The following is a 24140-nucleotide window of genomic DNA, read 5'->3' as shown; positions in this document are numbered from 1 at the left end:
TGGCTAGCTTTAACCATAGAGACATTGGTTGACCATGTTCATCCATTCTATCCTTGGTAGACCCTAATTGGGCATTAGGAAAGAGTAGACCAAGGGGTTTTCTAGGGTGAAAAGGATGATGATGGTTGACCAAGGTTGATCGGAATGTACATATTATAAATGTTATTTATTAATATTAATCTTAATATTATTTATATTAACAATATTAATGTTAATATTATTAATACCATTAATCATATTGTTAGAGTAAATGTAATTTTCATTTTTTTTATTGATAATTATATTGTTAATTATTAGAAAGTAAATTTTATTATTCTTATTTAATAATAATAATATTAATAAATCTAATATTATTTTAAAATTTAATATAAATTTTATTATAAACTTAAACTTAGTATTATTGTAGTAATATAAACATTAAATTTTAATTAAATTTTAATGAAAGATTAAATTATTATATTAATTAAAATTTAATATTATATTGTAAAATAAAACATTTATTATAATTAATTAGCATAACCTTAATTAATTAGCATAACCACATTAATAAATGCGGTAGGCATATATCAATAATCTAATGGCACGACTTATGGATTTATCTATTGTGTTGCGGAGGATTGATCTATTGCATAGACATAGTGATTGAGAAATTCTGAAGTAAGAGGAAAGTTTGTGGCAGTTGCATTGTTGAATTATGCAACAGATTTTGTTATGGGCTGTGTTGGGTCCGACACTAAAATTATTAAGCAACCACCTGGATACAAAGACGTTGTTCTTCTTCCTGCAGAAACAACATTAATTATGAGTGAAGTTGAGGCCTTATACAAGGTTTTCAAGATATTGAGTACTGTTGTCTTTAACCTTTAAACATGACATTATTGTATGTTAACCTATGAATATGCGGCCACGTTAGTGAAAATATTTATTTAGTTCTGAAGTGGTCCGTTTTCAATTCCAATCATGAGGTTTAATTTGTGTCTTGCTGAGAAGCTTATACCAAATTTATACATTATTTAAAAAAATTATCACATGCTGCGCGCAATAGTCATAATTAGCAAAAGGGTTAGGGGTTGCCTAAGGGCGTAAAAAAATCTATTATTATATTGATTATTTATTGATTTTTTCAAAATACTATTCAAAATTTGCGTGGTGTTTGATGTATTTGCAAGTTTATGTTGCCAGTGTTTTTTCTAACTTACAATGCATCATAAACAAATGTCATGAAAAAAAATGCACTAACAACCTCTCATAAATTAAATTAGAAAGTGTTATTTATAATTAATGTTGACATCTTTGTAATACATAAGCTATAACTCGATCTATAAGATGTCTAAATAGGTATTAATGCAGTGTGGAAGTAGTTCAAGTCCTCATTTTCACGGGTCGTACGGATTGGAAGGATCTTTCACATAGCTGGTGTGGTTGATAAATGGAGTTTATACAACTAAGCCTTTTATGTAATTATTCAACTAGACCTTTTATCTAATTCTTCAACTCACCATCATTATTTCGGAGGTGTGAAAGCACCCATCGTTTTTTGTTTCAAGTGACTTCCTGAGCAACATCACAAAGTTCTATTAGAGAAGCTTCTTCTCTTGCCAAAGCATTGTGAGACATATCAAATATTTTCAAATGGCTTATTATTTGGACATTGAGAACTATTGAGAATGTTCTTGCCAGAACAATGGAATATTTTCATATAGTTTATTATTTGGATCATGTTAAATGTAGTTAATATTATGTTGAAATTATGTATTTCTAAATTCTATTTAATATTTAATAAGCATTTAATGTTCCAGTAGGATTGTGTATTTTAGTTATGTTTTAGATTTTATTTACAAAGAGTTTTTTTAATTTCTACTTTTATATAAAGTTGAGTTATTTTATTTGAAAAACTTCAACTTTGTTTTTCATGTTTTTATTTCTTTTTTCTCTCTCATCGTTTCTTGAATGCAAAATTTCTAAACTTTGTTTCTGATGTGGTTGTGTTTCATTTCTGGTTTATGGTAACATAGATGTTGTGAGAGAAGCTAGATTGACTTGCTTGGGGTGGTTAAGTGGATGATGATGGAAACATTTCAGTGAAGGAGAATTACTCCTACATATCACAAGGTATCATTCGTGGGCTTCGTGTCCCTTGGCTTTCCAAATTATGGGAATGGGACGCTCCACTCAAATTGAAATGTTTTTTATGCCTTGTTTTTCATAATCGTATTCTCACCAGGGATAACTTATATAGAAGGGGCATTCAGGGTTTGGGCATTTGTCCAATGTGTGCTATGACTAGCAAAGACATGAGCCACCTTTCTCTACATTTCCCCTTTGCTGAGGAGAATTGGAATATGGTGTTAAAATTTCTTCAATCTTAATGTGACTGTGGACTGATCTTTTATCAAAGATTTCCTTTATAATTGGATGGTGCAGCAAAAGGAATTTACAATTCTCCCACCATATATTTTCTGGGGCATCTGGCATCGCAAAAATGCTTATATCTTCCAACAATTTGTTGGAAAGGCAGAGGCGCCAAAACAAAAATTTCACAAATAAAACACATGAATTGTAGTTCTTATATTGATCACACAAAACTTGATTATTAAAATGAACCCAAAGTAACTTAAAATGCACACACACTCTAAATTTGACTTTTCCCAAACTATAAGTTAACTAGAACTCACTCGACTAGACTCAGTTAATTGAATCTCCTAAATTTAGCCAACTTTAGCATGTGGGAGTAATTACAATTTTTAACAGTCGTCACCCTAGGATTACTTGCTTCAAGATCCATACTTACTTTCAGGAAATTGGGCCATGGCTGCCGAATTCTAGCAAAATAAATTGTGCTTTTAGGGAAATTGTTTTCTCTTCACTAGTGGGATTTTTCAACGGCGCCTCATTGGCTGGGGCTTGTGGTTTTATTTCCCTCACTATGCTTCAACTAGATTTATCTTATCACTTTTAATGATATGTGGGAGCTAGTACGAGCAGCAAGGCAAAATTGGTGGCTTTGTAAGGACTTCTGAGATGTGCCTCTGGCTAGCCATTAAAGAGATAAACATTATTGGGGATTCCAATTCAGTCATTAAATGGGCCCAAGGCTACTCTTCCTTCAGGCTGCCTCTCCTCTCCCACTGGATGCATCTTATCCTCTCCATGTTGGCATCTTCCAATCATATCTCCCTCCCACATATTTACCAAGAATAGAACTCGGTGGCTGATCTCCTTTCCAAAAGAGGATGCATAGCTCTTCCTGATGCAGTTCATTACAGTATCATTGCCAATGGTGTTGTCAGCTATTTTGGGGCCTTCATGATCTAATATATGGTATGCTTTTCTGCATATTTTTGTGCAAGAAATGTTTGGACTTTTCTTTTTGATCCTTTCTTCAGCATTTCAATCCTATCTAGTTTCATTGGCATGATATTTGAATCAGAATATGAATGTATTGAAGTTGTTTTCATTAGATTTACTTTTGTTTTAAGTCTTGTTTTGGTTTTATGGGCTTGTTTAGCCTCTGCTTCTTATGGAGTTAGATTGTTGTTCTGATTCCCTTTCATAACTTGTGAGGTCTTTAATATTTAAGGTTTCCAATATTTGAGAGTGACTATAGCTCAAGGTCTCTATACTAATGAGTAAAATGAATTTATACTCATTTATAAATATTAGATATAACTTTTAAAACATTTATAATATAAGTTAAATCCACAAATTATTAACTCATAAAATAAACTAATTTTTTTTTATAAAGTTTCATTAGTTTAAATTTAAAAAATTAATAATATAATTTATCTCATAACAATTTAACTGTAATTATTATTTTCCTATTTATATTATATTTTTATTTTATAAATCTAAATTAAATCTCATTTATACACATTTTGAAAATACATATAAATCATTTCATTTATTCGATCTTCCGGAAGTATAAATTTTCGTATGAACAATCACATAAAACAAAAAAATAACCATAAATGACAATGACAAAAGCAAGTTTACAAAAAAATACCAAATTATAAACCGTCCAATATTTCATAAATGAAGGAAGACATTATATTCTAAGACAGAGTGGTTACTAATTTTTAAACTAAAATAATAATATAATTAATATAAGTATATATAATTATACAATTTGAAGTGGTTTAATGGTTAGGTGTATGCATTTCTTCTTAAGAGGTTATATATTCAAATAGTTACATGAAGGTAAGTCCCTTGTCTCACAAACAAGGGGTCTCATGCTTAAAACCAGCCTAGATCCATCTTAACTCTGGATCTATCAAGCGTCGAGAGAGATCAAATCTCTCGAGGTGCAAATCTCTTTTTTGAGTGCAAAACTTGAGGAAAGGTTTGCACCTTAAGAGATTTGATCCCTCTCGGTGCTTGATAGATCCAGAGTTAAGATGGATCTAGGTTGGTTTTAGTCGTGTGCGGCCAAAGAAAATCTAACGAACATATGATTAATTTTATCAAAAATATGTAAAATCATCTGATATTAATATAATCATTTTAAATATGCTAAATATGTCTCAGATTAATCTGGTCATTTTAATTTTAAATTTTCTTAGTTACCTCAGTTTGTTGAGTGATAAATATTGTGAATAACTTTAATTATGAAAAATGATGAAATAAAAATTTTGAATGTAAAGTGACAATGTAATAGTGTTGAATGATAGAAAATGTGAATAATAAGAATATCGTAAATTAAAAATAGTCTTCATTGTGATTAATCTCAAACTATTTTCTTCTACTATTCTTATTGCCACCCTTGTTACTTTTCTTGTCTTTTCATATCGATTATATGAAAATGACAGGTTAAACCGTAAACCATTTAAATCTTTAGCTCGAGATATTGTAGTAAACATCATACCTTGTCTCTCTTTCTCTCCAATATTAATAGGTTGAATTACTATAACACAAAAATTAATGTACATTCTCAATTATTTTTTATGTTTACACTGAAATCAATGCACAATATTAATCAAATCACTTCAAAATTAATGCGCCATCGTACATCCAATTACATCAAATCAAAAATCAACATCTACACTAAAATCAATGCACCTAACGCAAGAAATCAAATAAGATTAGAAAACAACATTTACATTGAGATCAATGCATCTAATGAAAGCAATCAAACATGATTAGAAATCAACATTTACACTCAAATAAATGCATCTAGTGCAAGTAAGAAAATAGGTTTATAAACCAACATCTACACTTAAATCAATGCATCTAGTGCAAATAAGCAAATAGGATTATAAACCAATATCTAAATTGAAATCAATGCATCTAGTGCAAGCAATCAAATTGGATTATAAATCACCATCTACAGTGAAATCAATGCATTTAGTGCAAGGAATAAAATAGGATTAGAAATCATCTGCATTGAAATGAATGCATCTAGTGCAAGAAATCAAATATTATTAGAAACAATATTTACATTGAATGTATTTAGTGCAAGAAATCAAATAGGATTAGAAATCACCATCTACACTGAAATCAATGCATTTAGTGAAAGAAATCAAATGGGATTAGAAATCATCTACATTGAAATCAATGCATCTAGTGGAGGAAATCAAATATCATTAGATATCAATATCTACAGTAAAATCAATGCATCTAGTGCAAGTGATGAAATAGGATTAGAAATTACCATCTAAATTGAAATTATTGCATCTAGTGCAATAAATCTTCTTCCCTCTCCCCCCCCCCTCGATGTATATCTATATCTCCCTCCATCTCTCCTTATTTTTCTCTCTATCTCAACCCCCCAAACACACACACTCTCTCACTCCATATCTATCAATCTCTCTATCCCTCCCTCTCTCTCTCCATCTATCTCTTCTTCTCTCTCTTCACTTTCCATCTATATCTCTATCTCCCTTTCTCTCTATATATCACCCCCAAAACATACACTCTCTTTCTTCAATATATCTATCTATCTCTCCCTCTTCCTCTCCCTCTCTCGCTCTCTATCTCTTCCCCTTCTCTCCCTCTCCCTCGCTTCTATATCTCTTCCCTCTTGTTTTCCTCTCTCCCTCTCTCTCCATCTTCCTTATCACTCCCTCTCTCTCTCTTCACCTTTATCTCTCTAATTCTTTCTTCTTACCTCCCTCTCTCCCCTCCAACTCCATCTCTCTTTACCTCCCTCTCTCCATTGTCTCACATCCTCCATCTCTCTCTCTCTCTCTTCACTTTCCGACTTTGTTACTCTATCCTTGCTTCTCATCTCTCTCCTTCTCTCCCCCATTCTCTCCATCTCTCCTTCTTTGTCTCTTTATCTCACCCCCAAACATACACACTCTCTCTCCATCTCTCCCTTGTCACTCCCTCTCTCTCTCCACTTCTCACTCTCTATGTATTTCTTCTTCCCTCCCTCTCTCCTCCTCTCTCCCTCCCTCTCTCCTCCTCTCTCTCAAGTCTTCTCTCTCGTACTTCCTCTCTCTCCCTTTCTCTCCTACCTCCCTCTCTCTTCCCCCCCCCCTCTCTCTTTTCCCTCCAATATTCTCTCTCCCCCCATTACTCTCCTCCTCTCTTTCAAATCTTGTCTCTCGTTCTTTCTCTCTCTCTCTTTTCCCTCCAATCCTCTCTCTCTCTCTCTCTCTTTCTCTCTTTTCCCTCGAATCCTCTCTCTCTCTCTCTCTCTCTCTCTTCCCTCCAATCCCTCTCTTCCCCTATCTCTCTCTCTCTCTCTCTCTCTCTCTCTCTCTCTCCAACTATGTTACTATATCCCCCCTCTCTCCTTCTCTCTCCTCCAATCCTCTCACTATCTCCCTCCATCTCTCCTTCTCTCTCTCCCCCCTCCATCTTTGTGTCTCCTTCTCTCTCTCTTACCCTTATCTACCTCTCACACTCATCTCCCTCTCTCTCTCTCTTCATTGCTCCTCTCCCCTATCCTTAAGTTTATCTCCATTTCTCCCTTGTCACTCCCCGTATCTCTCCACCTCTATCACTCTATGTCTTTGTTCTTCCCTCCCACATATATCCAGAGTTAATATATATCATGATATATTAGTATATGTTATAATAGAACAAATTTAATATTGTATTAATCCAAAGTTATTAAATTTTTGAAGAATTCTTTGGCGAAAATCACATGGAGAAATTTTTGTCGACGCGTTTTGAACCAACCAGTGTGGTTCATCGCCAGGACAAGTTGAATGAGCAGATTTGGCTATGCACTTTAAATAGACAGGGCAGAATATCCAATGACTCAGATTTCTCAATAAGGTAACAGCTAAAAAGACAACAGCTCGATTAGGCCTGATAACGGCTAGCTTGACCATGATACGGGGTATTATATTAATTTATATTATTTATTTATTTTATTTATATAAAGGAAATTTCAGTTATTAATATAGAATAAATTAATATATAATAAGTAAATCATAAAATGAATTAATTACAAAAAAAAATAAAAAATTAAATATATTAATAAACCTAAATTAATTTAAAATTGTTAGAAATGTATACTATAATAAGTAAAATTAATATATTATAATAAGTAAATTATTAAAAATAAATAAATAATTTCAAATATATTAATTAAAAAATATTAGTTAGTTATGACGGCTAGTTTGACCATGATAAGGGCTAGTTTGATAAGGTATATTTATTTATTTATTTATTTAATTAGAAAATATAGAATAAATTAATATAATATCATAAATAAATCATAAAATAAATTAATTTCAAATATATTAATTTAAAATTGTTAAAAATATATAATAGAATAAGTAATAATAATAATAATAACATAAATAAATAAATAAATAATTTCAAATATATTAACTAATAAGAATAAAATTAATTTTAAATTATTACATAAAAAATTAGTAATATAAATATTCTCTAATTTTTTGACTAATAATATGATCTTCACAATAACAATAACAATAATATGATCTTCATTTCTCAAGAAAACGGTGGTGCTGTTGCTGTTGGGTTGAAAGTCCATGAGAAATCTGATTGCCCAAAGCAAGCATACAATTGTTAGAGACTTTTGACAAAGACTAAACTACAGCTCCAATGAAATGGCGGTGAATTTAATGGACACCAAACTCTGAGTTTAAATAGGATAAATGGTCGAAATCATCATACAAAATTAGTGATAACTTTCATAAACTTACAATGCTCGACGGCTGTTATAAATGCCTCCAAAGGTAAAATCTTGAAAAACGAAAAGAAAAGAAAATATTAGAAAAGTGTTATTGAAATCGAAGAAGGCGATTATGAAGTTAATACAACATAATATTTAATCCACATAAAGAAATAGAAGACGAGTATGTGAAGACGATTATGAATAGAAAGAGAATATTATCATATCTAAAATGAATTCGTAATAACTAGCATTTGCACCAGATGTTGCAAAGGAAACGCCGTAAGGCATAAATTGAAGAACACAATTACAACAAAAGAATACTTTGATAAAGAATAAAAATATATTGAACGCTCAAATCAATGCCCCGTTAACTGGAACTACTTAGTAGACATATCTATCAACATTAGGATTATGCACAATGATCAAGAAATTTCCCATATACAAACAGCACCTTCCACAACAACCTTTTGTCACATCCACATTTTAAAAAATGCCTTGGAACGTGATTGGAATCTCCCATATTGCCTTTTTCATTATGCAAATAAATCTTCCACGGACAAAAATTTACAGCTAATTTGTTATAATCGGGATTATGTTTTATTTATTTCATTTACAATCTATCACTTTTAAATGTTAAACATGGTTCTCTGGTTTTAGGTCGCAAATTATGTGATAAAAATGTGCTCATCATTTTCATTATACCTATATTTTTTTCCATTTTGTAAGTATTTAACACTGGCAAGCAATTGAATTTGCAACAAAAACGATCAAGAATAGCGGTTTTGTGAAAATTATTTATTATTTTTATTAGATTATTTTACAGAAAGTATGGCCAACAATTAGGTTATAGAAAGTATTCCCAACAATTATCTTCTCTCTCATAAAGTGAAATTTAATGCAATCATCATCTCCATCAAATGAATTGTTCGAAGGTGGAATTTGGCCCTAGTTACCGATTTTAACACTTTTGATCTTTCAATGGTCTTAAGTTCCAAATTTCACTCCACTAAAACCTGAACCCTTAGTAATGATGAGAAAGTTTTAAATGGGGGAGAAAGCATAGTATGAATTCTATAGAAAGTTTGGAATGATCCCTCATTACATTTTAATTGGGATGGAAAGAACATTAAACTAAGGAGATAACTCCCTATACTTTCATACAAAGGAGATAACTCCTTGTACTTTCATGGAATTGTTTTCAAAGTTTCAATTTTAATTTGAGAGCCACTCTTATAATCAATCACGTGCATTCTAAACTTTTCATTTAAACAAGACACAACTTTTCATTTAAATAAGACAATTTATACTTTTCATTTAAACAAGACAATTTATACTTTTCATTTAAAGAAGACACTTTATTGTTTTCAAAGTTTCAATTTTAATTTGAGAGCCACTCTTATAATCAATCACATGCATTCTAAACTTTTCATTTAAACAAGACACAACTTTTCATTTAAACAAGACAATTTATACTTTTCATTTAAAAAAGACACTTTATACTTTTGTCAATGAGTGTTGAACTTTTGTCATAGTGAATGTGGAGAACTTTTATCATAGTGACTTTAAAACATTTAATGGAGTATGAAACTTTTTAAAAGAACATATTTAATTTTTGTGCCAAAAAAAATGTGTGCAAGTTCCTCCAATAGCTAAAGTGAAGTTTTAACTCTGATAAAAATGAAAATTTACCTCAACTAGGTGAATTAGAAGATTTTTTGAAGTTGATGTAGAATATTTTTTTTATATTGAAAATTTTAATTTAAAAAAAAAAAAAAAACAAACAAAAAAAAACAAAACTTGTTAAACTGAATATTAGTTATAACAACCACTCAAACCAATATTTTCATCATTATTCAAAAGGAAAAATTACACCAAAAAAAAAAATTGGAAAAAATAATTAAATAAAAAATAAATTGCTTTTAAAGAACAAAAAGCCTATGTCTATTTTGTACATCTCTCATTTTTTCTTATATTTTTTTCCCTCTTTTGGGCATATTTGATGGTTAGATAGTAGAATTCTCAAATTCTTACTCATTGAAATATTAGGTAACTTTAAAAGTTTATAACTGCAAAATATTATGAATAAAATTGAGTTGGTTCATTGCATGAAGGAAAAAAACACATTAACAATTAGCCATCACTTATTATTAAGACCTATAAATAACAAGACCTATGAACCTTGACAAGTATAACATAGCTTGTTTGGTAGAAATGAGAATAAAATGTTGATGTGAATTGGCATAGTATTACTACATATAGAGGTCAGAACTAAAATAGAAACAAAAAAATGCAGATGTGAAACTCAAAATAATAGAATCAAAGCAAAGAAAAAAAGACAAATTAGTTAGAGGCACCTTACATCCAACTGCACTGCCTGTACAAATCCAAGTTGTTTGGAGTTCTCCAATATTACCTTGATTACCTTGTTGAAGTGACAAAAGTTACACAGGAAAAAGGGTAAACTCCATTTGTATATAACAAGTGAAAAATCATAACTGTCAAAGTCAGTTAAAGTCACTAATAAGAGTTATTGAACTCTTCTTAAGGACCTAAATATAGAATATTATCAGAAAATAATGCGCTTACATGGTAGCTCATAGTCTACTATATTGTATCTCTATATTGTACATTTATCCCGCTTGAGTTTTAGGGAAATGAAGATTTTTCTCCATTCTATTGTAAACCCAATATGACCAATGTCCAAAGCTCTAGTTAAGATATCTATTGGATGGAGTACTCCCAAACAAGTTTTGCAAATGCAGAAAATTTGTTGCTGAGTAGTTTGGATGGAGTGTCATACTCAGCAATTTGTCCTGATTCAAAACAAATACAAAGTAAGTAAAAAATGAAGTGTGTCCAAAAAAATAGTAACTGTAACAAAATACTAGAAAATAAACAACATATAAATGTTATACCATCCTTTAATAGGAGAACCATATCACTCTCAATAACAGATGGAATCCGATGTGCTATAGTAATGACTGTGCAGGTAGAAAATCGGTGGCGAATTATTTGCTGAATAAACCCATCAGTTGCAGTGTCAACTGAGGCAGTTGCCTCATCAAGGACCAGTATCCGACTTTGTTTTAGTAGTGCCCGTCCCAAACAGACAAGCTGGCATTGACCCACACTCCAGTTTCCTCCATTCTCAGACACTGTACAAGAGATCATTCCATTAATTCAATTCTCAATTTTCATTTAAAAAAAAGGGGTCCTAGAGACCAGGTAGGTCTCAAGGACACCAAAAAATAAACAAAACATGAGCACTAAGATGGAAAGCAAATAGCAGAAATAGCTACTGTAAAAGGTTTTATTTTTCTCCTTAAGGACTTCTATTGAATGTGATAAAGACACACAAACCTAAGGAATCAAGTTTCTTTTCTTTTGCTCGTACAATCTCACCAAGTTGGCACTTGTCCAAAGCCTGAAAGCACAAGCAAAATCGAAGTAGATTCATAAACAATAAACTTACAGCAAGATCCTCAGGGAAATATCTATATTCTTCAAGGCAAGAATAATTGGCGCTAAAATTGATACTAATGCTTATAGAATATGAAGCAGAACTAACCTCCCAAATCTCATCATCCAAGCAATCTTCTAGAGGATCCAAATTATTTCTTATAGTGCCTTCAAACATTGTTGGTTCTTGGGGAGTAATGCTTAATTTGGATCTTAGGTCATGGAGGCCTATGGATGAGATGTCAACTCCATCAATGACAATTATGCCCGTTGTTAGTTCCACAATGCGAAAAATGGATTGAATAAGAGTAGATTTGCCACTTCCTATCCGCCCCACAACTCCCACCTTCGTGCCTCCAGGGAAAGTGCATGTAAGGCCTTTCAAGACAAGCGAAAGATGTGGTCCATAACGCACCTGATTGTATGGATCAAATTTATAGATGAACTGACATGCAAATTACTAGCATTGAATGCGTGAAAAAGAGTCTATTTGTATTGAGTTCTGACCTGCAAATGAGTTAGATCTATCATTCCTCTAGATGGCCAGTTGGAGTTTGGTCTACAATTCTCTATAATCACTCGTGACTCACTGGGAATTCGTGAATACTGCATTATTCTCTCCGTTGAGATCATGTTGGTCTCCACATAACAAAGGCACCATATTACCCAGGCTTGTACCATGTTCAGACTTAGACTATATGTTACTGCCAACCCTGCAGTGCCTGTTAAGGTGCCATTTCATTTACTTTCATATTTCATTATAAACAATATGTCTAGTCTACTGAGATCAGTTTAGGAAAAATAATTGTAAGCCAAGATAGTGCTTCTGTACCTACTTGGGCTAATTACATCTTGAGGCAAGCGAATGAGGAACACCAAAAAGAATGCAAACACAAGATTTGATAGAAAATCCATCCGAATGCCAAGCCACTCATTGGCTCCAACATTGTGGAGACTAGGTCTCATATATATATATATATATATATATATATCAATCAACTCGAGATTTCTTTCCATGAATGGAAATTCCTGGTCAAAACTTCTAATGGTGGCTGCTCCAGAGATTGATTCTCCAAAATGTTGTACGATTGGAGCTCTACAAACTGATGCCAGCCGAGCCAGTTCCCTAGCTGATGTTATGTAGTATTGTTGCATGCAAGGAAGGTCAGAGGAGTTACAAGAATTCTCTTATTACTATAAAAACCCAAAAGAATGGAAACAAAGAAATACAGATAAACTGTTGTCATGATAGAATCCTGATGCAACTTAATCTATTTGATAACATCCTTTTCAATCAGATTATTGGATCTACCTACAGCAAACCTTGAAGTAGAAATCAAACTCTCTTATCGCCAATTTATGTTCCTCTGAGAAAATTAAAATTTGCAAGTTCGTATTTATTATTATTGAGAAATACAGAGAATACCTTATACCATATACAACTTGCACCCACTGGTATAAACACAATGAAAACCTGCCAAGCAATATGAGACATGATTGCAATGATCCCAGAAAATTAAAATTTGCAAGTTCGTATTTATTATTATTGAGAAATACAGAGAATACCTGATACCATATACAACTTGCACCCACTGGTATAAACACAATGAAGACCTACCAAGCAATATGAGACATGACTGCAATGATCCCCAAAAGTTGTATAAATGCAAAAGCCAATTCTCCTAGTTGAGAAGGAATCAATGTGTCCACTGCACTCTGATCAGTTGATGCCTGCCAAGAAACAGAGAGCTTGTTACTGACCCGATTTAGCTAACACCATGTTATGTGCAAAGAGAAAAATATGTGAAAGTCTGAAAGAATGTACAGAACATTTTGCCATAGTTTATACGATAGGAAATGCAGTAAACATCTCAACTTCATGTAGTTTTTTTTGGATAAATGTGGTATTGTTATCAACTGACGCCGTTGAAGTGGGGCATTTTTAAGTCGATCACAGATTCCGAGAATATTCAGGAATTGGATAGACATGGTGTCTGTCCGATTCCCGAATATTCAAGGAATCTGCAATCTACTGAAGCTCAGGGGTTGAAGTGGGGATTCACATGTTGTTTGTAATAGATAGTCAGTAATAACTTGTGAGGGTCTTATTTACTTTTAGGATATATGGTATTGTTGTCATATATTGTTTTTTGGAATATATAATAAGTATACATAATAGGCAGGGAATTTATAAAGTAGTATAATTATATCAATAAATATAGTTGATATATGTTATATTGTTAATTTATTTGAATTTAAAATAATATAATTTGTTTTAAATTTAAATTTCTCAAATAAAATTATCAATCACATAAATTTTCTATTGAGCCATCAAAATTTCCATTCACAAATCTTAACTTTCACATAAATCTTTCAATATAAATTTTCTATTTATCAATCAAAACTTCCATTCACAAATCCCAACTATCTTTAAGTCTTATTATATACCTTATTTTCAACAAACACTTATTAATTTATTGCCAGACTCAATTTAAAAAAAAAAAATTATAATAATTCCCGAATAAAATGGAATTCTTTGGCTTAATCACTGATATGTGAAAAAATGTAACACTTATGACTCTACATAATGCTTAAAATGATAAGTATTAAAAGCAAATAATCATCATCCAATTTTGACGTGACAACTTGAACATTTTGAAATTGTAGGACCTGTCGAAATATAAGATGCCATGAGCATTTCCGACTGTTCATTTGATTGATAATTATATGCATGTTCCTGAACCTGAAGCCAAGCCCTGGTACGGATCCCGAGTTAAATCAGAGTTAAAAAAATGGTCACCAAACCAGTACTGCCATTAAATTATTCTTTCTCAATCGGTTAGCGAGAGCCGCTCCGGCAGAAGAAGCGTTCGAATCACCTGATTCAAAAGTCAACTAATCAACTCAATTAAGCGCTTAATGTAGTAAAATAAATTATTTTTAAATTAAATATGTTATGTTTTGATTTTAATGGAGTTGTCTATAATTTTTTGGACGGCCAATGAAGATGAACATGGTGATCATAAATTCACAATAAAACAAATATATGCAAAAACAATACATTCTTTCATAAAGGCTTACAGGTACCTACATTAACAATGGGCAAGAGAAATTTTGATGCAGTAGTAGACACAAGCAGAGATGAGCATCATCTCTAATCTCTGTTGGGAAGAGGTATTCAGAAAACCACCTCTAAAACCAAGAAAGATGATAAGATCCCTATAAGGGTGGCCAATCACATTATTTGCAAGACCATAGGTAAATTGATGGGAGTAAGAACACAGTGTTATGAGATCACTCCTCACAAAACATTTGAAGTCCTTAGATTACCTAGAAAAGCTTGTTGGGCATTGCTTGGAAGATCTTGAATATGTGCAACGAGAAGAACCAGAGGTTTCGATAAGGAAGACTTCATTTTCAAAAACAGCCAAAGAAATGTAAAATCCCACTAGATAAAAGTAATGTGGTAGTGGAAAGTGAAACAGATACCACAAATATAGACAGGCCATCAGGACCAAAACCCAAATGGAACACACTTGTATATGATGTGGAACCCAGGCCATCAGGAATTTTTGTTTTCTGAACAGGGTTTTCATAATTTTCATCTTTAGCTGGATTTTTTTACACTTTGCTGGAGGGTGGGCTAACCACAGTGAAGAAATTTCTAATAGGAAAATGTAAACTGCTGTTAAGTTACGCTGTTCTGAAGGTGAACATCTGTTTGATAATATATCAGTTTGTGGAGTGACTGATAATTTGTAACGCTGATAAGCCACTCATTTTGTACACACTGAACCTTAACAAGACTAAGGTTACAATCTTCAATACCAAAAATAGATTATGACAGTGAACCCTAACAAGACTAAGGTTATGATCTTCAATACCAAACATAGACTTATCATTGTAAACATTAACAAGACTAAGGTTATGATTTTCAGTACTTCTAAAAACAATCTTACTTCCATTTCATATCTACAGGGGATGAAGTAGAGAATCGAGATCGCTACAGCATATACCTATGTGGGGTTCCAATTCACTGGCAAGGAAGAGGCCTCAAAAAGATACAAGCCTTGACCTAAGTGATAGAAACTCAAGGGACAGAAAAGTTAAAAGTAAAGGGGCCAAGTCTTGCTCAAGACAAGCATTCCGTGAAAATGGTATATGGATTCCTTGAACCCCTACTAAATGCCAATGAAGATGAACATGGTGATCATAAATTCACAATAGAACAAATATATGCAAAAACAATACATTCTTTCATAAAGGCTTACAGGTACCTACATTAACAATGGGCAAGAGAAATTTTGATGCAGTAGCAGACACAAGCAGAGATGAGCATCATCTCTAATCTTTGTTGGGAAGAGGTATTCAGAAAACCACCTCTAAAACCAAGAAAGATGATAAGATCCCTATAAGGGTGGCCAATCACATTATTTGCAAGACCATAGGTAAATTGATGGGAGTAAGAACACAGTGTTATGAGATCACTCCTCATACAACATTTGAAGTCCTTAGATTACCTAGAAAAGCTTATTGGGCATTGCTCGGAAGATCTTGAATATATGCAACGAGAAGAACCAGATGTTTCGATAAGGAAGAATTCATTTTCAAAAACAACCAAAGAAATGTAAAATCCCACTAGATAAAAGTAATGTGGTAGTGGAAAGTGAAACGAATACCACAAATATAGACAGGCCATCAGGACCAAAACCCAAATGGAACACACTTGTATATGATGTGGAACCCAAGCCATCAGGAATTTTTGTTTTCTGAACAGGGTTTTCATAATTTTCATCTTTAGCTGGATTTTTTTACACTTTGCTGGAGGGTGGGCTGACCATGGTGAAGAAATTTCTAATTGGAAAATGTAAACTGCTGTTAAATTACGCTGTTCTAAAGGTGAACATATGTTTGATAATATATCAGTTTGTGGAGGGACTGATAATTTGTAACGCTGATAAGCCACTCATTTTGTACTGGCATCTTTATATTAACAAAATCCAAACTATTGAGTTAATATTTTCTAATCTCCATGGCATTTGTTTTGCATAGATTTTTTTTACATATGTCATTACCCCTATCAAGTTGTATACTCTCTGGATCTTCTAAAATTGATTACGAGACCCCCTTGTTTCTGGGACAACCCATAGATGTATCCTGGTCTTTTTTCCAACTTCTAATACCTGAATATCACAACTCTTTGTTAGTATTTGTCCTCGAACAAAATTTCCAAGTAAGGTTTTCTTGGGAGTTAGGAGAATCCACAAACAACCAAGCAGAAGTGATGACATTTTAATATATTATCAAGGTCTAGAAAATATCTAATCAAGGGGAATCAGAAATTAATTGTAATTGGAGACTCCTCAATCATAATTAGGAAGAGATGTGAAACCCAAGTTAATCCAGATTGTTAACAGAAGGTTAAGGGATCTCAAACAGTTTTATGTTTATAGAATAATACCAGGTTTTGAGGGCCTGTGATAGCCTGAATAATACATAGAAAAGGAGATTGTGAAAATAAGTGTTGGAATGCTGAGTATAAATGGTGGGGGTTCCTATCAAACTCTTACCTCCCATGATATTAAGTTCTACAAACCATAGGATATGAATGCTAATGAGATTATGGAAAAATGGTGTGTCACTTTTGAGTTCATCAGATGGGCAGTAAATTTAGCCAGACCTTATCTTTCATTCCTACGTGTGTGGGGGAGGAACGAATAATTAAATGAAATGATGGCTCTGAGCAATGAAGGTGGGATTTTCTATTTACTTATGTTTGATATCTGTAGGCACTAAAGGAATGACAACTCAGTTTGATTTTTAGATTTAATATTACTTTCCTCAGGTCAGTAGTCTGGTAAGGTCCAGTGGTTTGGATTTAACCCATCTTTCCAAGTGAACTGGGCCTCCAATATTGGATTCCACCTCAGTGATATGACCTCATTTGATCCATCAATGGTATGCCTAGAAGTCACCGAGTACTTTCATTGGCATTGGGAATTGGTTCAACATGAAGGTTATAAAAACAATGGAGGTCATAGGCACTATCTATTATGAAATTCTAGACTTGCTTCAAGATCAGAGGAGCACACGCCATATTGAGGATATAAAAGTGGCATTTTCTCACTACAGTAGCAAGATGACAAGCCCTATTGAATTTCAGCGATACAAGAACACTAACTTATCAAAATCCGTGGCTTATCAAGACAAGAAAATAGAGAAAACAAGTATAATTCAATATGATTGATGAATTAGTTTTGGGTCTTGCTAGGAGCTCACATCCTCTGACTTCTCTTCCAAAGATTCTATCGATTCTGTTAAAGATAAAGAAATAGTCCAGCAAGTGAAAAGAGATATTGCAAATGATAATGTAGCCCTAGCATTCAACTTTTAGGTAGACTATGCCCTTAGTGAGCATGTTTTCTTCTAAATCCAGGTCTTACTACACATTGTAAGGAAGTTGTTACCAACTCAGTTTATCAGGATTTACCGTATAAAGCTTTTTATTTACGTTGCCATAAATGTAATAACTTTTGAGATGGTAGGCATTCATTTTGAAATTTCGGATTATTTTGAAACCCCTAATATCAAACAGAAATTTTTCTTTATATTAATTCACCTTACAGTGTGACTACAACCTCCTTTTAATGAAAATGACAACAATTTTAGTTAACCAAAAAAAAGTGTATTGATGCTTAGAATACCAACTTAACGATTTCATAACACTTGAAAATAAAGAAGAAATGTATGGAAACTAGAGCACTAATCACTGACTTGTAGTAGCAATTCCAGGAATGCATTTTCACTTTACATGATAAGCTAGATAAAATAGAAAAATTGAGCAAGGCACACAAATGTATTAATACTCATCACGATATAAAAAATAATTTGAGACTTCGAGGAATGTTGAGGATACCATGTATTCAAATATTAAAAAGAGTTCATTATTCTCCTTAATAGCCTCCTTCAACTTGATAACATTGAGATGATTCAACTTCCACAGAGACTACTAAAAAAATCAACCCTGTCATGAATACCATTTCCATTTATTTGCAAAATAGACAACTCAACAAAAGATTTAAAATCTATGGTTAACATGTTATTCAATTGCTTTATTTAACAATTTTCATGTTTCATACGTTGACCTCCCATAGATTCATACTCTCTTCCCAAATCTAATATTTCCTCTAATATTTCCTCTTCATTTTGTTTCATAGATACCTGTGAAAAACATATAATAGAGCATAATGCCCTAAACTTAATTATTTTGTGTTGTTAAAGAAAGGATACTAGGTATCCAAACAATAAAACGCATATAACAAAATTCAGGATAAATTTAAAATGCATTTCAACTCTCCTCCTTAGAGGAGAATTAAAATGGGTGAGATAAAGAGGGATTCTAAACGTCAATTAAAGGTAAGAACTAATTCAAGCATGCAGTGATAAAATCTTAGTCTATCTAATAGAAAATAATATCCTTGACCTACAAATCCCTTAATTACATGCCCAACTCGTGGTCCTAAATTCTAATTCAAAGGTATACACGAATAAATTATGACAACAGACTGAGATGATTGTACGATACTAAGAAGAAAACAGTGGCAAGGTATAGGCCTTGAGATTCTGTAGTGTGTACATACTACCCATTCAAGAAAAACATAAAGAAGAACTTAGTAACAAATCACTCTCAATAGTCTGCATACATGCAACCAAGAAAGAAAATAAACCAGATCAGTTTTACTAAAATGGATCTCATAGAAGAGATACAACACAACTAACACCCACTGCAAATAACATCTTTCCTAGTGAAGGTCCCCAGAGTAAATATCACATAAAAGGAAGCCTCTATATTAATTCATTAAGATTTATAAGCCTATATTTCCTTCTCTCTCAGGAAAGGTATTAGCCTATTAAAACAATAAATGTCAACTGACCCGATTCAGTATTCGCCCAGATGGAGTTGCATCAAAGAAGGACATTGGTGCACGAAATATACACCTGTGCAGAGTGCTGAAAAGCTGATTAGCAGTTTTAAGTCCAACCAATGAAAGAAGCATAGACCTCACAAGAACGCACAGGGAGCTGCTTAATGTCAAAGCAACATAAACCAGAATGAAAAGGGACTTTCTCATAGGGGAACTCTCATTTTCTTTTGTAGAGGCTTCCGATGTCATCCAGAGGTTACTACATATTTGAAGTAGCTGACTTATTATTTGGGCCAGTAGTATTATAGGTATCAAAGTACCATTGTATGCAGCAGTAATGTAAGACCAGTATACCGACATGCTTACCCTGCCTCTCTCTCTTTCTTCTTCTTGTACAAGCTGTGAATTTTTATTCTCTTTATCCAATTTTTCTTTGTGGTTTTCTGGTTCAACCTCTTCCTCTACATCTATTGAGTTCTGAACACCGCACTGCTCCAGTGTGTCACTGGCAGTAACATTTTTCACTGCAGCTGTATTGCCAGGACATGAGCTTTCAACAAATCTCTCTGATGTGTACACTTCAGATTTCTCCATAGCAGAAATAGTTTTCAAAGCTTTCTGATGTGCACCAACTAATTCCACAAAATCTGTGCCTGATTGTAAGATGTCATCATATCTGCCAACCTGAGTAATTTCACCATCTCGCATTACCTGTGAAGAATATCATTTACATCAACAAAATATGGATCACTTATCTCGTCCTCTCAATAAATGACCAATAAACCCACTGTCCCTTTACCAATTACATTGAAAATTTTAATATCACTAAAACAGGATGAAAGAAATTCAAACCTACCAGAATGATGTCAGCAGAGGGTAAAAACTCCACTTGATGAGTTACATAGACTACAGTCTTTGAACCCAGAATACCAAGTATGCATTCCTATAACAAGCAAGTCCAATTTCTTAGATGTTTATGGACATGAATTTGCAGCGGCACAACCAGCAATGTATATTATCCAGACTGAACAATGAATTGCAGAGTGCTACTGTAGAGCTTCATCATTCCATCAAAACATTAAAACTAATTAATTCAGCAAACCTACAGTTTGTAAAGGATAAGAGAAACATACTTGGAAAATATGTTTTCCGGTATGTGCATCCACAGCACTAAAAGGGTCATCAAAAATATAAATGTCTACATCTTATATAAAGCACGGGAAATCTGTATTCTCTGTTTTTGTCCACCACTCAAATTTAACCCTCTTTCTCCAATGTCTGTCTCGTCCCCATAAGGAAAAAGTTCAAGATCTTTCTTCAATGCACAAGCATCAAGTACACTATTGTATCTAATAGCATCCATCTGCTTTCCAAAGAGAATAGCGTCTTTAATTTTCCCACTTTGTATCCAAGGAGACTGAGGGACATATGCTTTGGTACCACTTAACCTAACAGAGCCTGATATTTTTGGTATTTCACCTAATATGCAGGATAAAAGGCTTGATTTTCCTGAACCAACAGTTCCACATACTGCAACCCTCATGCCTCTCTCTAGTTGGACATCTAAACCTCTTATAGTTGGACTAGAGGAATCGGGATTCCAAGAAAATATCCCTCCTTGGATTTGAATCGCGAAATCTGTTGACTCCTTTGATACCTTTTCTACCCCCATCGTGTTGCAGCTCTTCCTCTTGCAGAAAGGCCACAATGCGATCTATTGACACTTTAGTTTGAGCAATCTGAGGGATTAAGCCAGGAAGGATGCCCATAGCTCCCTGAAGTGTCCCATAGGTTGCGAGTGCAGAAAGAATTCTCCCTGCTGTCAAAGGCACTCCTATAAGCATACACGTACCAAAAGTTGCAACAATGATAAATATTGGTCCAACAGAGGAAACAGATGTTGTGATAGCTGATGCGTAAACATATTTTTGTAGCCAACTATATTCTGCCTGCCTCAAAATTTCTAGTTTCCGAAGAAATCTTGTCTCCCAAGCCTGCAATTTTAAGATCCTCGTAATTTTTAATATCCGATATGGCCTTCATCCTTTTGTCTTTTTCTTCCATTATTCTCTCCTGAAATTTTTCTTGCAATTTTGCAAGTGGGAAATTTGACAACATAACTACAAATGAGGCTGCCAAATGCTGCCAAGCCCAACGTCTGATATAGAATAATGAAGGCCTGAACAAATTGAAGAGGGAAAATCCAAATACTATGCATATAGTAACAAAAACATGTAACATTCTGAACATCTACACTCATTTAGTTGATAATCTCTCCGTTTGTATGCTTCTGTCTTGACTGACTGGAAAGCAACAAGCCCTTCCTGGATATAATAGCTGTCAATGCTGCTCTATCCCGTAAAGTTAACTGATGTTGTTTGAAAAACCCTTGTTCGATGGAGCCCGTTTCAGAGGTCTGTCACGGTAGCACGATGGAGCCCGTTTCAGAGGTCTGTCACGGTAGCACGGGAAGCCAGAGCGCAGAAGAGGAAAAGGGTACCGAGGGAAATCAAAATTGTGAACCGTTGCAATCACTTAACTACCTTGCCTGGATCCCACGATTAACAATCATTTAATCGTCTAACACATAATCTAACGGCACACAGGGATGACAAGTAAATTTTAGGAAAGTTCATTTCAAAAAGAAACGCCTTACCGCGTAAATATATTCATAATATTACATATGTATTAAACAAAAATTTTCGGCCAAAATGACATGATACCACTTTTTGACCGACACATTTTAAACAACCAACAAGTGTGTACAGTAACAAAATGTGATGAGTATGTGAATTACATTTGAAGTTGTTGTTATGTTCAGCAAGTGGCGCAGCCTTATAACTGAAGCTGTTGGGAAACCAAGGAATGAGAAGAACAAAAATGGAATGCATGGAGTGAATGAAATGGCGAGGAACGCTGATTATAAAGACAAAAGAACATCTGGGGTGAGGTTGCCCGAAGTTGCAAATGACATTGTTGACGGCGAAAGGTGGAACCCAGCGTCCAACATACAAACAAAATTTTACGAGTTGAGAAAGGTCGAAACGCGCTGTTAGTGAATAGATATGTTACAGCACGCAAGCCATTCTCAACTCGATTAACGTGATCCTAGACTGGGGCTAGTGGAGGGCCAAATTATGCTCGTGGCTCTCGCCTTCACCGTCAAGATACACGTACCCTCATGACTGTGGCTCTTCACCAGACAAGTTGAACATAAGTCGAGCATTATAGGCATTTTGATACGTGTCCTGGTGTGCACACATGTGGGTATTGGAAAATCAACTTGGGATGCCCGTCAAATTCTGTCCACGTTACGTATTGTCTTCGTTATCGTTGTAAGTCTCCTGATCATTATAGGCATTTTGATACGTGTCCTGGTGTGCGCACATGTGGGTATTGGAAAATCAAGTTGGGATGCCCATCAGATTCTGGCCACGTTACGTATTCTCTTCGTTATCTTTGTAAGTCTCCTGATAGCACCGTTTCAAAATTTACTCCATAATTATATTTGATGGGCAGGAGGCGATAATTTGGGTGAACAGAATTTTTATGTTATATAAATTTAAATTATACAAATAATTTAAAATTTATGTTCTTTTAACTATAAAATGAATGAATTTTTTATTTTATGTTATTTATTTCTTTCTGCAAGTTAGAAATTTTGTATTATTTTAAAAAATAATTAGAGTCAAAACATGAAACCAAACGAAAAGAAGTCGTAACTGAAGTTTTATATGTGCAAAAATACATACCAATAGGCTAAATACCTAAGTTATGACATGCATTTGCAAAATTAAACATAATATGTGTGAAAATACATGTAAATAGGCTAAATATCTAAGTTATGACATGCATTGGCAAAATTAAACATAATAAGTTATTGAAACTAAAAAAAACTAGTAAAGTATAGTAGTTAATTATTCAACTCAGTCTCTAGGCAACTATGTTCGTTGATCGTTCTCATCCAAGGAGAAGGAGTAGTTGGTTGAATCCTTGATGGGAGTAGTGATCTTATGATCTATCCCATCAATTTTCTCCTCTAACTCTCCTAACATGATGGAGTTCAACTCTCCTAGCATGATGGGGTTCACTTGTTGATTGTTGGAGTTGTCCATGAGAACTTGGGCCATAACAATTTTGGTATTCCAATAAACATTGACAACTTGCATGTACCCAAAGAAACACGGTCTAGTTAAGGTTTCAGAGACAGGGTTCCATTCTCAAGTGGTTGCATTAACATGATAATCAAGGGCGCAACACCTTTTCTGGCACACCTCTGGCTCCACACATTTAATCTCTTGTCAAACTAAGACATCGATGAGTTCTTGGTAACAAGCCATCAACTCCTAAACTTAAGCTTGAGCATAGACTTGAGAGGTGGAAGTGATGTGGCTATTCCTTTTCCGAGAGATAGAGGAATGCCCTTGCCTACTTCCCCTTCTTCCAAAAGAAAATTGTTCATGCAACTTGGCAACACAAGGAGCCAGGATGAAGAATAGACGACAAAGGGAGACAAAATATGGACATTAAGAGATACAAAGGAGGTGAACAAGAATCGAAATATAACGATGCAACATGGTGAGCTAGAGGAAGGGAGCTAAAGAGAGGAGAACGAGGTAGAGAGAGAAAGGAACTGTATTCCCCGTAAGATGAGAGCACTC

The 24140-nt window shown here is 33.7% G+C and overlaps 1 pseudogene across 1 annotated transcript; it reads right to left on the bottom strand.

Annotated features, from left to right (window-relative positions):
- Window positions 1-10816: 10816 nt before the first annotated feature.
- On the bottom strand, window positions 10817-21697 carry LOC149255526 (ABC transporter C family member 3-like; annotated as a pseudogene). Its single transcript, XR_016265508.1, has 11 exons — window positions 20613-21697; window positions 20336-20422; window positions 20005-20190; window positions 19489-19956; window positions 13124-13285; window positions 12391-12706; window positions 12062-12276; window positions 11664-11969; window positions 11456-11519; window positions 11011-11250; window positions 10817-10908 (listed from the first exon to the last, which is right to left on the bottom strand). The product of XR_016265508.1 is annotated as an ABC transporter C family member 3-like (transcript).
- Window positions 21698-24140: the final 2443 nt, after the last annotated feature.

The sequence above is a fragment of the Pinus tabuliformis genome, chromosome 7 (genome assembly GCF_031772625.1).
Source record: "Pinus tabuliformis cultivar Carrire ecotype Pingquan chromosome 7, CPIR1, whole genome shotgun sequence".
In the NCBI taxonomy this organism is placed as follows: Eukaryota; Viridiplantae; Streptophyta; class Pinopsida; order Pinales; family Pinaceae; genus Pinus; species Pinus tabuliformis.
Note: the sequence above shows the minus strand (reverse complement) of the source record. Positions and strands in the feature narration are given on the sequence as shown.